The sequence below is a fragment of the Podarcis pityusensis genome (assembly GCF_964106645.2).
Source record: "Podarcis pityusensis genome assembly, chromosome: 1".
In the NCBI taxonomy this organism is placed as follows: domain Eukaryota; kingdom Metazoa; phylum Chordata; class Lepidosauria; order Squamata; family Lacertidae; genus Podarcis; species Podarcis pityusensis.
This window is the reverse complement of record NC_138028.1, coordinates 77,572,227-77,594,573: the sequence shown is the minus strand read 5'-3', so window position 1 is coordinate 77,594,573 and position 22,347 is coordinate 77,572,227. Positions and strand designations below refer to the sequence as shown.

The 22,347-nt window shown below is 43.1% G+C and overlaps 1 long non-coding RNA gene across 1 annotated transcript; it reads right to left on the bottom strand.

Annotated features, from left to right (window-relative positions):
* Window positions 1–2,762: 2,762 nt before the first annotated feature.
* Window positions 2,763–13,455, bottom strand: LOC308480341. The gene is made up of 3 exons (XR_013988059.1): window positions 12,677–13,455; window positions 9,874–9,938; window positions 2,763–8,452 (listed from the first exon to the last, which is right to left on the bottom strand). It is a non-coding gene; the product is annotated as an uncharacterized lncRNA (long non-coding RNA).
* Window positions 13,456–22,347: the final 8,892 nt, after the last annotated feature.

Below are 22,347 nucleotides of genomic sequence, written 5' to 3'. Positions count from 1 at the left end.
TGGAGCCAAGAGAAACCTGGATATGACTAATGGCCCAATCCAAATCTCTCTGCTGAAATAAATGGACAAGGGGAGGTCTAAAGGTTGTTCTGATCCCAGTTGTGATTTTGGGTGGTGTCAGTGACGTGTGCGCCCCATATGTGTATACGTGTATATGCAAGCTAGGAGCAGGTAGAAATAAACGGCATGAAAAGCAGCAATTGGAGAAGTGAGATGTCTGGGAGAGGTGAGATGTCTGGGAAAGCAATACATGCATAGGCTGTGTAAAGGAATTGAACAGAGTTTTGTTTTGTGTGCATTCAGGCTCTATGCATTATGCTTGCTGTAAGAGAGACTAGTCAGATTTGTCAATGAAATTGACAAAAAATCTGTGCAGCACTTATCTCCCCCACAGAGCCCCCGAACCATTCCCTTATCTCTAGCCTGCCATGTGATTAGTGACTATAGACAGTCCTTTTGTGGCAAAGAATTTGAAAGGCGCTTCCAGCCATAGGTGAAATCCATTGATGTCCACCTGCCAGCAGAACAGACACTCTCAGCAGAATGGATTCAGCCTCTAGGGCAGATGAGGGGCTCATGGGGGAGTTCAGTGGCAGAGGAGAGGAAGGGGAGGTCTACATGTGCAATGTAGGGTGTTCACCAATGTCAACCAGTGGAAAAGAAACGGTACTACGAGCTGTCTTTTGAAATATTGTATTGCTCCCACACCATGGATAGCGGCATTATGACATAAAAAAAAAATACCTTCTAAAAGCTACTGATTAATAAAAAGCTAAACTTATTTACTGTATACATGTTTTGTTTCAGGTATGAGGGTGGAAGGAAAGATATTGGGGTGCAGGAGGGGAAAGGAGGAAATTGCCAGCGAATTTTAAAGGTCAACATTTGGCTATTGGCACAAGTAAATTGCAGCAGAAACAGGAACAACAGTCTACATTAAGAGCATTTGTTGCTTCCTTATACTTTATATAGTAACTACAGTAATGCTGTTCTTGTTCAGATAGTTTTATACATATACACTGGAGGGGAGGAGCAAACGGATTTGTATGTTTGGCGTGCAGGCTTAGAAGAAGAGTCAGTTGTTTACAACAACAGCTTAAAATATAGAACTGGTGAGTTGGCCAGAAAGAGAAGTACACTTATCTGTGGTTCAAAACACCAGTGGGGATTTCTTGTCAAACAATAGAATTGGTTTACTCAAAATTTAATCCAGAGCCTTGAATTGCAAAGACGGATAGTTGTTTGTGGTGCTTAGCCTTTAGATCTCACCTTGGAACAAAGGCTTGTCTCACCTGTGCTCCCTTCATCCCTCTCTAGTGCTCTGCCACCCTAATTCCCCCTTCTTGTCATGTTACACCTCTCCTTAAGTCCCTGCCACAGGTTGAGGCCACACTTCTCTTTATCTCATGTTAGATGCCAGCAATGTGTCTGAGCACTGCACTTTAAACCACACTTTTCCTTTGTAATCTTCCAGCTGATGGTGTGTTTCTGAAGGATTTCACACATTATGTTGGAATATCCCCTGAGCAAATAGAAAGCCGGCCGCTGCTCCCATAGACCTTAGCAACCCGACAGAATAATATTAAAAGAATGTGTGAACAGTTCACCAGGAAACTTTGCTGGAATGCCACAGGTTGGTTTTGCTCCAAGATGAGCTTGGATACGCTTGCTGAAAGCAACCTTAGACTGAATGTATCTTCAGCCGTTAAGCTTTCACTCAGCATGTTACATACTCTTTCTGTTACATCTAATGCCCAGCTAAATCTATGCCTTTGGACCAAAGCACTTTGGGAAAAGCTCTAAACCTCTTTCCTAACTTTCTTACTGCTAGAATTTATTCTCTTCCCGTCCCAGACAACCCTGAGCTATGGTTTACAGTTGAGTTGTGGCTCAGCAAGTAGGCTAACAATGAACTCTCCTTGTAAGCAGCCTGTCCTGAGACTAGCTCACATTATACATGGCCAGCTTTGTTGCTCTCATGGTTTATAGGAGGATGTCAGCTGTTAATCCTCCGCCTTTGTCTCTTTTCCGTCTCCTAGAGCTCTTTAGTGCTGACTCTGCCATTGCTGCAGCACCCGGTATAAATGCTTCTGATGCAAAAGGTTCATTTTCCTCTTTTGTATCTGCCCTGTTTGGTGGAATGACAATTCCAGGAAAGCCCGCAGGCAATTACGGTATGTTAAATTGAGAGCTATATGGTAGTTATGCTGTTTCTACTTCCCAATAAATACAGGAAATGAGGCATTGCCTTTATTTGACCACCTCTTCTTCAAAATGCTAAATATTACATCTCTAGGTAGTGTGTGCATGTTTATCAAAATGACAGGGCATCACTGCAGAATGGTGGCAGTGGAAGACCTTTGCTAGTATTTAGCTTTTTTATTGTTGTTAGCCGCTCTGAGCCCGGCTTTGGCTGGGGAGGGCGGGATATAAATAAAATTATTATTATTATTATTATTATTATTATTATTATTATTATTTATTTATTGTATTTGTAAAAGGCTCGATAAAGATCTATGCACTTTAGGAGCATAGGGTGCAAAGCATTGAGTCTCTAAAGAGGTTTAAAAGTTTGTAAAGTTTATCATGAAGGAATGTGTTTGGTTGCTCATAAACAGTGATGTCATCAGTAGTAGATGCCCACCACAGGCTATTTGGTTTATTGATGGATGCTGTTTGCTGTTCCACAACAGAAAGTTCACTGGGCAACTTACAATAAGTAAGTATTGGGGGGGGGGGATGAAATAAGACAATAAATTGTGAACTCAAAGACACAAATACAAGAAATTCATTTTACCCATAAATTTAAAACACATAGATTTGAACAGCGAGACGTCCAGACTACATACATACACTATTTAAAAGTCTTTCATGAACCATAAGGTTTTCACCTGCTGCCAAAATAGGATGTTCCATAACTGAGGGCTTATCCACATTTCTCTTTCTTTTGCACTTTCCACACTTTCTATTTCTGGGAAAGATATCTCATCTACTGCAACATACGAGGAACAGCATTGCGTTAATTGTGTAATAGTATTGTTACCTGGGGGAAATTGTGAATTTTGGTAGCCCATGTACCTCTTGTGCTTGGGAGCATAGTGCATCAGATTTTCAAGAAAAGCTCAGCTCTGCTTAATGATCTTAAATCAGTACCGAGATTTTCAAGATATTGCACTGCGTTGGATATAAAACCTTTCTGAAAGGCTGGCCATCCATAAACACAATCCTGCTGTGGATCCTGGGATTGCAGACATGCTTACAAGACATGACAGCTGTTGCAGAATTTTTGCAGAAATTGTTTATTGCTGCCAAAGTGCTCGGGGCAGACCATTTTTATTTTTGTTTCTGCACAAACAAATCACCTTTTACATTTCCCAGGCCTCTGCAATTACCTCACTCTGGCCCCACAATAAGCACCTCCACAACACTTTATGAAATATAAATACCCCAATTTCCTAGCACAGGAGGCAGTCGCTGGAAGAGAACCAAGATGATCTGTTTACTGCAAAAATAGCAATCAGCATTGTGCATCTTTAAGTATGTTTGTTCCTAGGAATAGGAAAACAAGTGACCTCCAGATCAATCCAATTAAGTAGCCCATTTTCTATGAAGTAACAATCAAATTAAAAGCAGCTGCTTCTTGCATTACACACCATCTCAACTGCATTAAAAGGTTTGCTTGTTACTTCTAGGAAGCATGCTCAAATTGCCTTTCCGCCCACTAAAAAAAACGCACGCATAGGAACAAAAATGCATTTTTCTGCATCACTTGTGGCAGCATGCTAAGGCACAGCAGCTGTTGCCAGTCAGGAAGATCCATTAGGCAGAACCTGCCCCACCCCCTGCCCCCAATCTGTCTCTAGTGACTCCTAACATGTCTGTACCACTGCAAAGCCAGACCCCATCTAGCCTGATGTTTGGTGTTTCAGGTTTGTTGGGCAATATATTCCACACACAAAGGTGCTCTCCATACTGGTTCCCGCCCTCAAGGCCACACACAATTTTTATGTAAAAAAAAGAGAGGTGAGAAATCTATTGTGTGTGTTTACATACCCTGGGGAAGAAGAAGAAAAGTTGTGCAAGAAGAATTGCAATTGTGCCTGGGAACTTTGCCCACTGAGCAAATCACACATTCATCTACATCTAAGTCTAATTTACATCATGCTGCCTTTTTGCCAAGACTGGCCCTCTAGGTAGCTTACCTTGAAGTCCTAAAAACTTTAACGATAAAATGAATCAGCCACACACACACCAGGCTTTCAAAATTAACATGCTCAAAAACTGACTAATAGCATCAACAAAGTAGAACACCTTAGTAAGCAAATTTTTGAAAGCTGTAAAAATCTGGTGGAAAAGATAAGGTTTGGAAAAGCTCTGGAGTTACGTAATGCTGGATTCACCGATGAAAAAGCTCTGTTCCAGAACATTTCTCTACCAGCAGTAGAGGCATCTGAAGCAGTGGCTCTCCAACAGATCTTGGCACCCTGGTGATTGTGTCTGTGTGTTTCATATGTGAAAAAAACCTCCCTCAGGTCCAGGCTTCCTCAAACTCAGCCCTCCAGATGTTTTGAGACTACAGTTCCCATCATCCCTGACCACTGGTCCTGCTAGCTAGGGATCATGGGAATTGTAGGCCAAAAACATCTGGAGGGCCGAGTTTGAGGAAGCCTGCTCAGGTCAGTTGGAACTTTTTAATGTAAACCACTACCTTGAAACTGACCTGGAGAACAACTGGTAAATAGTGCAGATCAAAAATAATTGGTGTTACATGCACTCTTGAGCCTGGCAGAATTAGCCTGTTTTAAATATACTGTAAATGGGCAACTTCAATGCCAGAAACTGAACTGGGAGCAGGAGCACCAGCTTGCAAATTTGTTTCTTTGAGTGTCAAGTGTTGGACCCATTGACTGTGTTACCCTTGCCACAACCACCATTTCTGTGCCCTAAATGAATAAATCAGATTTCACAAGAAGGTATTGCAATGCCTACCTCTGGTTTTGTATAGAATAACGAAGGAGAAAATATCTGATTTGCATATTCTGATTTGCCAAAGTGTGGTTTGCTGTAAAGGGAACTTGATAGTTTTGTTACATAAGTCAGCTTCATGACACTAAGCAATTTGCACAGTGCTGGGAGCTGAACTGGTGGGTGGGGATGGTGTCTCACCTCCGCCAAGAGATGCCAGAGAAGCCCTTTGAAAATGGAGTTGTCCCCAAAGGTCTGGTCACAAACACATTTGATAACTGAATTCCCACCATGTCCCTTCCGGGACAACCAGCAAATGCATAAGATGTGAACACCGTTACAATGTTCAGAAGCAGAAAATTTGGCACAAATGAAATGTTTGACTTCCTTAAGGATAAGGAGGACATGGGAGACAGAACCAGGTTTAGTGAGAGCTTGCAACATTATGCCTTTTAATTCTGTCTGATTGCCAGCTGGCAGCTGTGAGATCTGTTTAAAGTTCCAAATGAGAGAGAGAGAGCTCAGATGCTGTGCCTTCCATTCAGGCTTAACAATCAGGATGAAGGTTTTGTCTCATAACAGGTGGAAGAACAGGCCTGAAAGGGCAACAGCTACATCTTCCACCTGTTGCTTTGGATCTTCTGATGCGGGAAAGGGGAACATGTGGCCCACCAGATGCTGTTGGGCTCCAACTCCCATCAGCCCCAGTCAGCGTGGTCAATGTTCAGGGATGGTGGCAGTTGTAGTTCTACAACATCCAGAGGTTCTGGACCCTGTAAAGCTGTGATCTCTGGGTTTGGCAACCCTCACATTCTGGTATTTTATACTACAGGCAACAACTGTTTTAGGCACGTCTGATATGTCAGCGACTGCAAACACGTGCATTGCGCCAACCCCAAAAGTGAGCCAAAAACGTCACAAAAATGTGTGGCACAGGGTGGGGTGTTTGCAGCCTTTATCAATGGTGTTTCAAATATACGTGATTTCATTTGAATGCATGGTGCCTTGGAACGTAACCCCCGTGTAAACTGGGAGTTTCCTGTATGTTGTACTTTAAATGTTTGGCAATGCTACATTTACTTACATTGGGATCTATTGAGTGCTTCTTCTTTTTCCTTTGGCAGCAGCTGCTGGAGGTGAGACACCTCTTAGCACTTTTGGATCACGTGGCCCCAGCCATTCCAAAGGATGAGCTGCCATCTGCCTTTCATTCTCCTACAAGCATTTAGGGGATGTGGGGCTCAACTCGCTTTTAAAGTAGCATCTCCTAACGAATCAGTCAATGACATGACTTTTCCGATGCGGCTCCTTTTAGGTATGCATTTGTTTCGAGTAAGCTCTTGAGTATGGCCCAGTCCTTTTTATATTGAAATCCACGATCCTCGATAACATTTTATTATGAGGTTTGCTATTTTTGGTACCACTGTTACTTTGTCATGAGCAAAGCACATAACATTTCATGATATGAAATCATTATGGGTACTGCCGAGTTCATTACTAGGGCATCTCACTGTATTAAGAATGAATCAATAGCACATACTAATATGGCAGCGTGATACCGAGCTGGAGTTATGAATAGCGCGTCTAGAAATAGACAAGAGTATTCTCTGGGCCTTTGCCTACTCCTCTTCCATTATCTTGTACAATTGTTTTCTCCCAGGTGATGCGATGGGTTTAGACGGTGATCTAATGATTTTGTTTAAAGTTGTATGGGCATCATATTGTTGTTTTTCTTTCTTGAAATTTGGAAAAAAAGACGTCCTTAAGGTCAGGCCTTGCACTCTGCAAACGCCTTCTATGCATCCTTCATTGATTTGTGCATATTTTAGAGGCCATGCTATATGCAAGAATTTACTGGAAGTTCCTTGGAGGAAGACCATTATTTGGTTGCTTGTTTATTTCCTTATCACATTTTTTATCCCACCCAACAACAAAGCACAAACAATAAAATGAGCACACACACTCTTGCCCCAAAATCAAATCACAATAAAATGCAATGTGCAACTTTCCTTGTGCTTGGTCTGGAAATTGCAGTTGTGTAGAATGCCACAGCACGACTGCTGACAGGAGTGAGAACCTGTCAGCATATTACATCCTTACTCAAGGATGTGAACTGGTTGCCAATTTGTTACTGGGCCAAATTCAGGGTGCTTCTGTTAGTATATAAAGCTCTCAACAGTTTGGAGCCAATTACTTTATGGATCACATTACCCCACATATGCCCACTATGGCTGCTCCAATCTGCATAACTGGCCCTTTTCCAAGTGTCACATACAGTTCATTCTGCACTTGTAAATAGGTATTTTACTGTGGGAGCACCTATTGTCTAAAACACCCTGTTGCTGTGCTGTTATTGACACCTGCTAAAAGATTTGACATGTAATTTTGTTATGTACATTTGTGTGTGTGCGTGTGTGTGTTTTAATCTGGTCATTGAAACTATATTTTGATAATTTTGTGCCTGTTTTAAAGTCTGTTCTTGTTGCTATTTTTAATTGAATATTTAAACAATTTTATGTAAACTAGAGATTTAAAATAAAATGGTATATGCATAAGCAGTAGGAGAATTTGCACTCCCCCAGTCCTTCTCCTCACATTGGTCCTCTATCCCTCTAACTTGTGCTGTTACCAGCTTAAAACAAATTTGCAGTTCAGTCTCATCCAAGACAGACTGGAAGTGCCTAGGCACCTTGCCCAAGCAAGGGACATTTTATGGCTACCTGATAGTTGATGCAAACCTCTGTGTCCAAGGGGAACTTCAGAAGCAGCCTCACAGCTGCCTCCTTCAAGTTGATTCATAAATGGAGCTTCAAGTTGATTCATAGCTTGCAGTAGATAAATTCATAAATTTATCTACTGCAAGCATTCTAGACCCTTCAGGTCTGAACTGTCAACTTCAGGTAAGAAGCTGAATGCCCATTATAACAAAGCCCAGATCAGGAATTGTACTTTTTTGGGGGACACATTGCCCAAACAGCTGAATCGATTGGATAAGTCCACTTACTTTAAACACGGTGTTGCAGCCTGACCACGGCCCCATGTCAGCAATCCACCAGCTGGCTGGGAAGAACTGCAGACCTGCCTGCGAACTGACCAATGGCAGGAGGGTCTGGGTCTGGGGATTCCCCGGGGGCAGGCCCAACTGGGCAACTGGCATCACTTGTGTCTGCCCCCCAGGGAATAAATTGACGCTGACACAACACTCCTCCCTGGTTTTTCCATCAGATCTCCCAAACTCCAACCCTTTTTGCAAATGCTTCTTCTGTCATGCTACGACCTTGCTATGGACATTGTCGGCTGCCGTATTCGGGGCCGAGCAGGAATTTTTCCACTCAGCAAATTTGGTTTTCACCTACTTCACAGCAATCGTCACAACTTGGTGAGGTTAGGCATTGGGTAAGCCTTGGTCTTGGTTGGAGGAGAGCCTGTAGCCTGGGCTTGTCGCTTCTTGGTTAAGCATATCCCATTAAAGGGGTCCATTCCCTGCCTTGAGATGGAAGCACAGGCATACTTAGGGTCAGTATCAGTGCCCACAGCAAAGAGTTGCATCGCCCCCGCCCCCCAAATCACTTTACTGTAATAGCCACTTTATAAATTACTACATTTTACATGACCCAAGTACTCAAAGCACCCAGAGGGAGGGCAAGGCAAGGAGGGAGGGTGGAAAAAAGCACACCTTTGTGCCACAGTGCGAGAATGGCGGGAACTCGTCGTGACACACATATACTTCATAAACTTCACAGGCTGATAGGGAATTTTTGTGCCCCCACCCCAGACCTGCACCCCCAGCAGGGGCTGGTTTCCCCGAACCCTAGGTATTCCTCTAGATGCCAGGACTGAATGCAAAGCCCTTTCCTTTGTTCCTATTCACACTGGGAGGTTGGGTTTTTACAGCCCTTAGCCTGAGTTTTGGCTTGTGCGGGGGGAAAGTTGTACAAGAACGTAATATTGGGTGTGATGATGCGGAAATGGGAGAGGTCTGGGACTGTGGCTGTGCTTAATGTCCAGAAAAAAAGATTTGACCCTGACCTGGAAAGAGATGCTGGGGCTGAGCCCTGGTGAGCCCTGGCACCAAAAGGCCGAAACTAGGCCCTATGCTTCCCGTTTGATAGGAAGCTCCTCTGGGCTCTCAACTGCACCCACCCCCAGCTGGCTGTTGCCTGTCCTCAGTTCATGCAAATGGTGTCCAAGTTAGGGGATTCGTCTTCCTCTTTAAAAGACAGCCCAAAGTCCTGCTCCTTCTTCTCTCCTCTCTTGTTATAAACAATGCAGCGGATAAAAGTGTAATAAGAACCCTAAAAGTGCTCCTTCAGTGGAGCTGATTGCTTGTGTGACTGCTGCCTAATCAGTGTGTGAAGCCCCTCTCCTTAACTGAGCCCTTGCGACATCAGCATGAGGCCATACCCATTTCACAGGCAATACCCCCAAATGGAGCTGGCTAAATGGAACAATCCCCGAGATGCAGGGGGAAAGCATTTTTATTACCGGTATATTTTATTTTTCAGCCTATGGAATCTCAGTGGGCTGCTGCGTCCAGTAATTATTCTTTTTCACCCGTGCTATTAACTTTTAAGTGGCATTCTCCACTGAAATTAATGGTATGTAGAGCTTACGGACACATTCAGAACACTTTATTTTGCTCTGAAATGTGTTGCTGTGTGCGTTGAAACATTACTATTTCCAGCTGATATTATGGCTTTAAAAAACACAAAAACAAACACCCCCAACTTATCTTTCCTACTCAATTTTTTTCTTCTTATGTTTCAATTGCATTTTCTACCAGCCATAATGCCAGTAGCATAAGTAAACAAAACTCCATGATTATTTCTCCCTCTCTCCCCAGCCCTCCCTCAAATAACAACAATCCAATCCTAGAAGTTAATTATGATCGTCCAGGAAATTACGCACCATGGAGAAGGGTATCCATTTATCAAGGTTGCATTTACCAGCGACTGGTGGTATGTTTTTTTTTCCTGACTCAGCTGACAAGAAGAAAAAATAAAGTTAGTGATGGCCCAAGCCTTGGGCCATTTCTGGTAATAATGTGAAGCGCTCAAGCCATTATTAGCTTAATGGTTTAATTTAATAGATCATTCCTGGAGGTAGGCTTTATAGTGCAAACAGCTAGAAAAAGCAAAGTTAATAATAGCTTGAACTGCACAGATCTTTATATAGGAATTGGCCTTCAGCACTAATTATGTTTTGCTTTTCAAATTTTAAGCAACACCTCTTGCTCGATTATTTCAGGTCCCCAGCTTGGATGCTTGGTGTTTCATTATCGTTTGTTATGCTCTGGAATGTATTATGGGAGCACTGAGCTGCAAACCCCTCTGGTTTGAATTTACCTGCTTCCAAATTATGTTTAGGAACGTAGCTCCAACACCGTGTAATATCAGTGAAGAAACAAAACTCCTGCTAAAATCATTATGGTGCACTTATGACTTGTTCACATGCTGCAGGGAAATGCAAAAGAAGGGATTTCAGCAGGTCTGGCTCACATGGCATCCCCTCTTCTATACAACTGTTAAACATGCCAGAGCCCTGACCCCTTTACATCCTATGGCCAAACCCCAAATGCCAGGTTCCACCCCACTTCTCCCTTTGAACAGGTTCAGGGTTATTGCTGCAGGTGGCTAGCTACTAGTTCAGCACTTGCTGCCCCCAGTGCGGCTGCTATGGAGTGCCTGTTCCAGTCTGCAACAGCCTTGGATGAGATCAACCAACATCTGCAAAAAAAACCTCCTGCAGACACTTCCCTGGTGGAGCCATAAGAAGGATTAACAAAGAGATGTTGGGTTTGCTGAGTAGAGTCAGTTGCCCACAGAAATATGAACAGGGTGCTGGCTATGGGCTCTGTTCTGCAGGAAGTGGATGAGTAAGAAAGACTTGATGTGAAGAACAATCCCCCTGAAACCTAACTGGGCTGGATCTAGACACATCAAAAATGGGTTTCAGGAAAACGCGTTGTAAACTTCATTATGGGAAATCACGTTGGTGAAAGACTCCACAGAGCCATATGGTGTCACAGTGTTATAACGCATATAAAATGCTTTTTCTTTACTAATGTAGCTGAATCCCCAGGCCTGTTATGTTGGTAGTCTAGGAGCAACATTTGAGAGGACTTTAAGAAATGGTGGTGGTGGCGGCAGCATCATCAAACACAACCATTATTCTTGCCACTCCCCACCCCCCACCCCAGCTGGGATGCTTCATGGTTATATTGTGTGTGACTTGCCTGCCCAGTCTGCAGTAAAAGCTGCCCTTCCTTCTCTGGGTTTGGTTCCCTCCATAGTCAAGTGACAATTAGTTGGAGTCTTAGACCACATTCACTGCATACATGTAAAGCACTATGAACCCACTTTAAACAGTCATGGCTTCACCCAAAGAATTCTGGGAGCTGTAGTTTGATAAAGGACTCAAGAGCCCCTATTCCCCTCCAAGAACTAAAATTCCCAGCATTTCCTGTAAAGAGGGATTGATTGTTAGCACTCTATGGGAATTGTAGCTCTCGGAGGGGAACAGGGGCTCCTAAAAACTCAGTACCGCTCACAAACTACAGCTCCCATAATTATTTGGGGGGAAAGTTATGACTGCTTAATGTGGCATCATAGTGCTTTAAATATTTGGTGTGAATGTGGCCTTAGTCTTGCCTGTGTAGCAAGCCTTACTTGCTATGTTGAGTTGTGCATCTGTGGTTCACAAATAAATACAGCTATTGAAGTTTTCCTGACTTCTGCTTCTTCCTGATATTAGAGGCTGACCCACTGGAGTTTTCTCACACAGTGAGTATCCTTCCCAAGCCCACAGGATGTGGGTCATTGGAATCCATTTCAACAGTTTATATACCACTCATTTCTAAGTGGTTTACAATGGGGTTACACAAGAGTAAACTGGTTAAATTAACCATAAAATGAGGAAAAAATAAATGCCAAAATTTCAACAGGGAGGGGGCCCATCTGATCTCAGCCAGGAGGGGATTTTGCAGAACTGGGCCCACAATATTGAGCCTGGCAGATGCAAGCCATGCATTCATCAAAAGCACAGCTTTAGCACCCACAGAGAAACATATCCAGAACTGGCTGAGTGGTGGTGCAAAATCAGCATTGCATGATCTAGCGGAGGGTTCATGTGGCCAAATGCTGACTAGTTGTGTGCATTCAGGGTTGCCTCCCCCCTTCCTTTCCCTCCCCTTCTCCCATGTCTTTAATAGCATCCCCAGAAAGTTTCTCTCCGGTTGTGGGAGAGAGTTAGTGGGGAAAGCTAAACCAGATTTATGATGACAGGCCAACTCTCGGTTGAAAGGTGCTCGAGCAGAAGATTAGCATTCATATGTGAGCTGACCCTGACACAACATCAGAGGCATTGGTGTGCAGGCTGGAAGTGAGGAGCTACACAGTCTTCCCTGGGTGCTGCAAATTCAAGCTGCCACTCCTGTTGCTTTCCTGAGTAAACAACTAGAAGAATTGATTTGGAGGCTGCAAAACGACTCCTGAAGCCTGCAAGGGCGTTGTTGGCTGTTGTGTCAAGGTGACTGATAATGCAATAAAAAGGATCCTGGGGAAAGACCCTGGAAGGATGTCTAGAGCAGCTAGAGCAGTCTTTCAGGACTGGGAGAATGTAGCACCTGAAGTTTATAGAGGGTAACAGGCATGGATAAACAAGTGCAGGGGGAGGGGGATAAGGTTAGCTTGCTTACTTATGTGAGGGGAACCATTAAGTTTTCTGCTTGCAGGTTAAGGAAGTGTGGCACAGGTGAAGGCATTCTTCCTCTCTCTCTGAAGTGACTCTCTGATACCAGAAGTAAGCTGGGGTGCTGAAAATCTGGTTGTAGCAGAAGGTGCAGTGAAGAAAGACAGGGGGCGGGGTTAGGCACCCCTCTTTTTCCAGTAAATTGTATTTCCTCCTCCTTTATATTTGGAACAGGGGATACACATGGCTAAAATGCACAACAGCCCTCTGTCACATCTTCTTAGGCTACGCACAGTAAACAAAAAACAGAAAGAAAGAAAATCTCTCAGTCTTGAATGTGGTATGTCAGCTACGAGGCATTCCTCTCACATGCCCCGGAATACATCTGTACATATTTTCTCTTTAAAATGTAGAGTCGATGCAAATGTATGAAGTGCCACAGGTGGCTTAGAAACTACTGTTTGATTTCAGAGATGACAAGAGCGGGTTGTTGTTGTCCAGGAGTCCAGCAATCAGCAGAGTTCCTAGAGAATGTAGCAGAGGTGGCCAAGGTCAGGTTTATTCTTGATCGTGGAATGCAGTTGGCAAACAAATTCTGAAGCAGTTATGAAGAGCCCTGCTGCAGCCAGTAGCCATCAATAGCCTTGTCCACCATGTATGTGCCTAATTCCCTTTTAAAGCCATAGAAGTTGGTGGTCATCACACCTAGCAGAAGCACAGTCCATAGTTTATCTATGTACTGTGTGAAGAAGTCCTTCCTTTTGTCTGTCCTGGATTTCTCAGGCTTCAACTTCACTGGATATCCTTGGGTTCTACTATTACAAGAAAGGGAGGAAATATTCACCCACTTTCTCCAGAATATACATAATTGTATAAAGTTTTATCAAGTCCACCCTCATTTGCCTTGTTGGTCTTGCGTTGGACATCTGCTTAATTGTTGTAACCTTAGTTCCATTAATGGTTTTTCATTGCTAAGAATAAATAGTTGGGCGCCACGCAAGAGCTGCATGTGATTTTTTGCAAACGTACAAATGTGGTGTCCAGGTACAAGCTTGTGCAATGCCCTTAGCTAAATAGGAAAAACAACGGAAGCAATTTGTCTGCTCTGGATACTGAAACAGCAGACATAGATCCTTGGCAAAGCAGATGTAAAGAGCTCCAGTAAACCTGACCATTTGGAGTGTGCAATTTTAGACACACTGGAAGAAGTTTATGTTGGGAAATTACTTACCACAATCAGGCCCTTTCGTGGTCATTCATCCCAATTTACTAATTCATTTTCTTTTGTAACTTTCCCCCCTTTTTTTAAGGAAGACCCTCTACTATTTCCATTCCCAGAAAGCAGATGTTTATGAACTTATACCATTTGCTTTTTTCCCAAAAGTAAAAGCTGGCTAGTTTATTACAGCACTTGCTCTTGCATTTGGGGTGTGGTGTTAGGGATAAATGTGGGATTTCCTTGCATATATATATATCTCTAATTCAGCTTTTAGAAAGCATTATGATGATACTCAGTGCTGGCAGGAGTGGGTGCAATGAAAATGGGTCGGGCAGTGGAAATCTGTGAGCTGCTGGCTGAGGCAGAGGGAGGAGGACTGCGACTTTTCCGGGATACTGCTGCATGGAATAGAGTAGATGTTACAAAAGGAGGCTTCTGATTGGTTGTTCAAGGCGTCCCTTCTTTATTATTGCTGGAGGTGAGGGGTGGGACTGCCAGATTCTTTTGCTCTGGTGGCTACATAGTTTTAAACCATGGGTAGGCAAACTAAGGCCTGGGGGCCGGATCTGGCCCAATCACCTTCTAAATCCGGCCTGCAGATGGTCCAGGAATCAGCATGTTTTTACATGAGTAGAATGTGTCCTTTTATTTAAAATGCATCTCTGGATTCTTTGTGGGGCATAGGAATTTGTTCATTCCCCCCCCCCAAATATAGTCCGGCCCCCCACAAGGTCTGAGGGACAGTGGCCCCCTGCTGAAAAAGTTTGTTGACTCCTGTTTTAAACCCACAAGAGCCAGCAAGGTAGGAGTACAAAGGGGAGCATGGACTTCATGTGAGTGGGTTAAGAAGTCCAAGTAGGGCCCCCACCAGAGAGGAAGGGCAAACGAAACTGATGGACTATGCGGTGGTGGTGAAAATGACTGGGAAGATCAGAAACCAGGAAGAACAGACTTTCAATAAGGAATGGGGGAAATTTATAACGTACCTTAGAGACTACTGTAAAAAGCTGAGCTCCTTAGCAGGATTTAAATAACACTTGTAATGTAACAAGAATTAGGAGTACATGGGATTTATTTATTTTTAATTGAGTGATTTAAAATATGCAGCAGAAAAGGATTAGTGACAGAACCCATGGAGGGGTGGGGGGAAGTCCAGAGATTTGATTGAGTCTTTGTTTATTTTTTTTATTTACGATTTTGAATGTAAATTTTAATTTGTAAAATGAAATAAAAATAAATAATAAAGAAGTCCACGTAGGGCCAACGATCCTTTAGCTCTGTATCTGTGCCTTCAGTGCACAAAATTGCCATTATGGGGCTCCCAGTTAAGACTGGGATCCTAGCAAAGGGTAGGTAGGCTTTTATCCCTGTAGCCCTCCTACAGTTTCCATTCTCCCTGACCATTGGCTATGCTGGCTGGGACTGAGGGGAGCTGGAGTCCAACCATATATGGAAGGCCACAACTTACCTATCCCTGCTGTAACCCTTTCCCCGCTGCTGTGGTCTCCAGCAATTTGTATAGGAAAAAGAAATCCAACTGAAGCAAATGGGAGGGTTCCCCCCACCCAATGCAAATTGCTATTGTGAACCCGCACCTCCAAATTGGGACCATACTGTGGGACAAATGGTTAAAGCCTACTACCCCCTGCTAGGGACCTGAGTTAGATGTCCCCCACCATGCTGGCCATTTGTGTTTTAAAATAGCAGCACTGCATCTAAGAGCACAAATAGGGAGCTAATGGGCCATATAGTAAAGTCACATAATTGGAGCGCCCCATTTTTCTCTCTCTCTTAAAATGCATCTTGGACAAGATTTTGGTTAGGGCTGCAATACCAGGGAAGAGGGTCTAACCCTTTGTCCCATTGATATAGTCTGTCCATCAGATCGCCCACCCGATGCTGCTATTATAGGCATTTTGTGGGGCATTTACAATCAGGATCATGGCTCAGGGATAAATGGTAGCTCTGATTCAAACTGCCCCCCACTTTGCAGAAAAGCAAGGGGAAATCAAATCACTAAACGTCCATGTAATGTCTAATCTTTAACTTAAAAAAAATTATATTGATTTCCTAACTTCAGATCATAATTACAAATTCAGGTGCTCAAAGTAAATTCAGCAAGAACTGAACACGTTTCTTCCCACGTATTTTTAAAGGCATAAACATAGTAAACGGCATCTTCCTTCTCCGTTGACCAAATAATGTCTAATTTGACCTTTAGTCCTGAAGTAAGTCCAAAAGTGAAAATGAATTGAAAATCAATTTCCTTTCTCCCATGTAATTATTTGCCACAGGGTAAGTCTAAGTAATGATCTGTGGCTTGCTCGAAACCTTTTTGACCCTCTAGTCACTTGTCCAGTGGCTGCAGGGAATTGAAACAGAATTGCTTGATAATTTGCCCAAAATACATGTATCTGAAATGAGCTATGGGTGTTACTGGCAATTATTGTGGCAAGAGTCTACTTTCAACTATATAATCTCCTCCCTGGAATCAAATATGAGAAAACTCCAGAGTGTATGGACTTTATATAGAAAAGATACATACTCCCACATAGACTATATCTGTGCCACTTAATGTATAAAGTATCTCTAAGCAGGGCACAGCAAATTTTAAAAACGTAGATATTATAAAAAATAGATAATAAAACCATCAATGCAAATGTCAACCAGTACAATACTAATAAACCATAACAGATGGTAACCCCTTATTCTTCTCACACATCTCCCCACTCAGCACCTCTCAGCCTCCTAGCTCTCACTTGTGGCCTAAGGAAACTCACAGGTCATCCCAAAATATCTCACAACAAAGAACCTGATGGCCTCACCCTAGTCTCTCACTCCAGGGCAGGTGTGCGGAACCCTTGGTCCTCTGGATGTTGGTGTACTGCAACTCCCATCATCCCTGGTCATTTGCTATGCTTGCTAGTTCTGATGGGAGTTGTAGTTTACCAACATATGGAGGACCAAGGGTCAGGCACCAAGGTATGATGGAGCGGCTCCAGACTGCCACAGTTGGGCCCTGTTCAGCAATCAAGCAGCAGCACTCCACATAACTTGTTCCAGGCCACAGCAGGCTAAGTTGGTTTTCCACAGGAGGCCAAATGATGGCAAATAGGACTCCCTCCACTCACAGTTCTTTCACTGGCCTCTGCACATCATAATGCTGCTGGGAGTTGTGAAATACAAATTGAGGTCAAATGCCCTGGCCAGAAAATATTTGTCGGCAGTGTACATAGCAGATATCTACTGGTGGCTGGATATGTTGTGACATTGTCATGGAGAATTATTGTAAGCGATGAAGGAACCAGCTAGACCTTCTGCTCTTCAAAAGAAGGCCTGTTAGGACTCTGTGGTATATGTTTTAATCATCATGGAGATTGTGAAAGTAAGCTCCAGTTTGTTGTCCAATGTGGCAAAGTAAAGGTAGGGTTGCTTAATCAGGACTATGATGCTCTATCAAGCCTAGGGAGATTGTACCATAGTAACCTTAAGCACTGTGATTGTGAAAAGAAAGTTTGGTACACATTAGAATTCTGAATGATGGTGCCAAGACAGTCACACTGCATTGTGACCAAGTGACTAGATGGTTTGTGCATATTGTATAGGATGACAAAGGGAAAAGAGTATGTAGTAAGGAAGCTGAGATCTTTTGGAAAGAGTAACAGTATGCCAATGTGGTGGAAGCTGGTTCAGGAAAGGCACACACCTGGGACTAGGAACTGCAGTGGTCTGGTAAGGCTGACTTTGCTTAAGAGAGAAAGAAGAGGGCTGATTTGCATAAGCATTGCTGGTTCCATAGAACCCAGGTGTGTGTTGTAACTACAAACAGCTCTTTAGTATATTACTCTGGTATATAATATAAAATATGTTTTTAAGAGACCTGTCAGGAAATATTCTGGTGCTGCTCCCTCCCCTGCTGGCCTAGTCGTGTGGTTTAGTTGGAATGGGCATGGCTCTTGTTCTGTCTCTCTGGCCTTGTTCACATAAAGCATGAGACCATGATTTATTAAACTATGGCCTAGTGTTATGTACCAGGCCTGCTCAGCAACTTAAGTATGTTTGTTTACTGTTAGCAAAGCACAATCTGAAACCATGGTTTGCTTTAATTATGGCCGGGTTAGGTGCAAGCCTATGGTTTGTTTATCTACCCCACTCCAGACACTCAGTCAAGCTACAAAGGCATGAGGGAAGAGCAGCCAGAAAACAAATCATGCTTTGGAGAAACAAGTCATGGTTTGATTGCCTATGAGACAGCTCATGGTTAACTTGTGGGTTTGTTTAGACAAACCATGGCTTATGTGTTATGTGCGAACCAGGCCTATGTATATGTTGGAGTAAGTGGAAGATTGCATGAGTTGCTATGCTTGGCTAATAATCCTCAGATGTTCATGTAGCTGTTCAACTTACAATTGGACACTGCCAAAATCTGACAACAGTGTCCTACTGCATAGGACAAACAGAACAGTTTCTACAAAAAAGAAAAAAGAAAAGAAAAGAAAAGACACATATCTGGTAATACAGAGAAGCCAGTGGAGGAAACATTTCAGCCTCCCAGTCCACTATGACCTTTAGATGTCCATCCTTGAATAAAGCAATTTCATAGGGCATCTGCACTGTGAAACCCTTGAATTACAATACACCAGGCAATTCAGTGCTATAAAATGTGGACCAATTTTTAGTCCACTACATGCATTAACTGGCTTACCAACTACTTTGTTTATTGGTGAATGTTAATGAGGTAATGATCACTGCCTGTACTATTCTTTCTTTCTAAACTCACTGTTTACAATTTCCCCTCCCTCCTCATCCAACCATGTATATCTGTAGCTGCAACTCAGAATAACACTTCATGCAACTGATGAAGTAGACTGTGCTAGTCTTTAAAGTGCCACAAGAAGTTTTCCAGGAAGCTCTAGCTCATATATTTTATCTTATTTCAGATATAGAATTGGTTGTGAAATTAGATTTTCCATTGGATCAGATTTTTAGCTGAAATGCTTTTGGGTATTACTTGGAACTGTGATGTGTTTTTAGGCAAAGACTGGGCATCTGGAAGAGAGCCCTGAAGGCAAGGAGGAGTGTCCCAAAGCCTTTACGAAGCTAGTCACCCACTGGTTAGTATATCTCAGGTCTTCGGGATGCTTGATTGTAAAGAACACATCTGTTTCTAAACCCTCCAAGGTATCTAGGCTAAGAAACTGCGGGAATTTGATTCTTGCCTTTCAGTTGCTGTCGCGTTCTTACACATCTTGTTAGCAGTGGGGTGTTCCCTTGAGCATTTCCCTCATATAATCTAAGCATCTCTTGACCTTCTGTTGACAAGCATCAGGGGATGGGTGGAAGAAGTTCAACATGGTCATTACTGCCTTGCACTTTCCTTGATGCACATCAGAGGGGTGGGAGCAGGTGTCAAAAGGACTGCTTGGATTATATTGCTAATGCGCTCAGGAAAGCACGTGTCAGGAGGCAGCTTGGATTGTTTTACTGTGGGTTGCCAACAGCAGGTCAGAGAGCACCTTTAGAGTACAAAGCTTGTAAATCCTAACATGTTAGAAGGGATGCTTTATCTAGGTACTGCCATAAGGAGTTGTTTTGTACAGCATTTCTGCAGAAATGGCACTCCTGTTAAGAACTGTACAGTATTAGGAATACTTTTAAAAGGACTTCCTGTGTTCATAGAGGCCATACTGCTCCTGCAACAGCACTGTGAGTTAAGTCTGTGTGTGTGTGTGTGTGTGTGTGTGTGTGTGTGCGTGCAGTGCTTTTCTCTGAAAAAATGTTTAGGGGTAGTCTCATTTTCCTACACATATTGAAATACTGCCACTCAATGAAGCCAAACTTAAATTCACAAAATGTTTAGGGGTATGCGTACCTGTGTCCCCCAGAAAAAAGCACTGTATGTATATCTTTCCTTAGTCCACCCATCGTTTGTGTTAACTGTATCCCTTCAGGTTGCAAGTGGGGGCTCACCTGACTGAACACTTCTAGCATTCTCCATGGAAGGGTGCATTTCTGTGTATAATACACTTTACTTAGGAGCATTCCGTAATGGAAGCCCCCAGTCGTGATATGAAGTGGGGAAATGTAAGGAAACAGATTTACCTTTTCAGCTGCTGTATGTAGATAACTAGCATCTAAATATTAAGAAGTGTGAGGCAGCAGCTGTGAGCAGAAGATATATATAATATATCATAAGACTCAGAATCTCGGGGCCGTGTGTTTAAGCCCCACGTTGGATGAAAGAGTTGTGCACTGCAAGGGTTGGACTAGCTTATCCTCATGGTCCTTTCCAGCTATGATTCTATATGAAATGTGAGCAGGAAAGCACACTGTAAAATGGAATCGGGAAAGGGCCTAGTTGCACTACACATAATGGAGGGGGAGACTGAACACCAGGCTGCCATTTCCAACTGCAGCTTTGTAATATTTAATTCTGCGCTAAGTTATCACATTATGGTAAACAGTAATCTGTATTCACCTATTATGCTTTGTGGGTGCCTTATCACTGGGCAAGTGTAGCATCTGAAAACACCCCAAGACTGTCTGTCCTAAATATCTGATAACTTTTAATAGATGGGAGAAAGCATAATCATATTTTCCTTATTCAACATGTTGAGAGAGGCACAGGTTTTCAATCAAAAATTCATTTACTCACATCTTTCAACTCTTTTCTAACCACTGTGATATCCAATGAAAATATCTATATTGGTCTTTGAGAAATGATTTATATTTTTTAAAAAATTAAAATGTATATATGCAGCCCCATACATTCAGGCTCAGCAAATTCTTTTCTTTGTTTGGGGTGTGGGAGAAGAGAGAGTGAGTGAGGGAGAGAGAAAGCTCAGCAAATTCTAATTCTGTACTGCAGAAGGCAATGCCTGTCTGTCTTCCAGGAAGAAAAGCAGATCCCATGAAATGCTTGTCATAGTTTCCTTGATATTACAGAGAAGAGTAATATTTTATATAGGCAGCACTCACACAAAAAAGTGTGGCTGATCAGATAACAAAGAAGGTAGGAAAGACAAGCTTATACTGTGGAATATGCCTGACAAGCAGCTGGAAAAATATGTTTGATAAAATATTATCTACTTCATTGTATGTAGGTAATTTCCTGCCCCCATCCCAAACCCATCATTCTCACCCTCACTCCTAAGTTGTAAGTCCTTAAGTTTAAGTGATTTTTTTTTTTTTAGCTGTTGGAACATTAATAAAATGTTATAAATGGAAATGGGCAAAAAGGATCACATTGTAGCAAGACACTCCACTGTCTGCACTGGTTTTCTAATATTTTCTAGGGCTAATTTTTATGCAGATAACTCATCGGATAGTTCCACGTGTCTGTACTCGCTGGAATTGGCAACACTCAGTTCATGGGCTGCATCAAACCCATGAAGAGGGTTGCTTCCCCACCCAATCATTTCTGCCCTGCTACCACCTCCTCACCATGTGCCTTGAAGAAGCTAAGTGGGAGACCTTGAGTGGGAAACCCTTCTTTATTTTTTGGCTTTTCTCTTTCTTCTAGTGAGGAGCCTCCTTTTCTCCCTACTGTGCTCTGCTCTCCCTCCTTGCCTTCTCCCAATTCAGTAAGTGGGAAGGGATATGGTGACAAGCAACGACTGTGTGTTGGTAGGCCACATGGGGAATTTTGGTCTCGTCCCAATAACAACCCCCCCCCCTTGAAATGGCACTCAGATAAAAATGGTTGCTGTGGTTGACTATGGGCTTCATCTGCTCCCCTTCAGGCATTCCTATGCTTAGCATGAAGGTCTGGAGAAGAATTCTAAGCATGCTCATGTGACCATGTTTATAATCCTCCCTGTTACTGGCAACCCCAATAATGAAGGCTTCCTGACTCCAGGTAGGAGTCTAAGCACATTCACCTGAATGCATTTATGAATCCCTTCAGAACTTCGCAAGGAATACATGGAGGTCTGAAGTGAATGTGGAGCAGCAGGGCTTTCATGCATACCTCCTTCCCACTTTAAGCCTGCAGGCCTGACCAGAAGGCTAGAGTGATTTGCCCAAGGCCATTCAGTCAAGGCACTCAGAGGCATTTCCTTTTGCTGTTTGCCAAGCTATGGAACTCCTTCCCCTGATAGACTGCCAAAACGTTTATCATGCTCTGCACTGGAGCATGATTTCCTTAGTCTGAAAATACTCTTGTGGCTGCTTGACGTGGAAAATGGGATGCACACTGGTAAACTGCATATTGCCTGAAACTTGCAAGAGCTGTACTTGCTCCCCTCTCTGTGCACATACTATAGGACAGGGATGCCAAACCTGTGGTCATTGGACTCCAGCTCCCAACATCCCCAGCCAGCATGGCCAAAGATCAAAGACAGTGGAAGTTGTAGGTCTGACCAACAACATCTGCTCTAGGGAGCCCTGGGTCCCTGTGGAGTGTATGTGCAGTAGAATAAGAAAAAAGACCAGTTTGGTGGTCATGTGTTACAGGGACTAGAATGAGTGTGCAT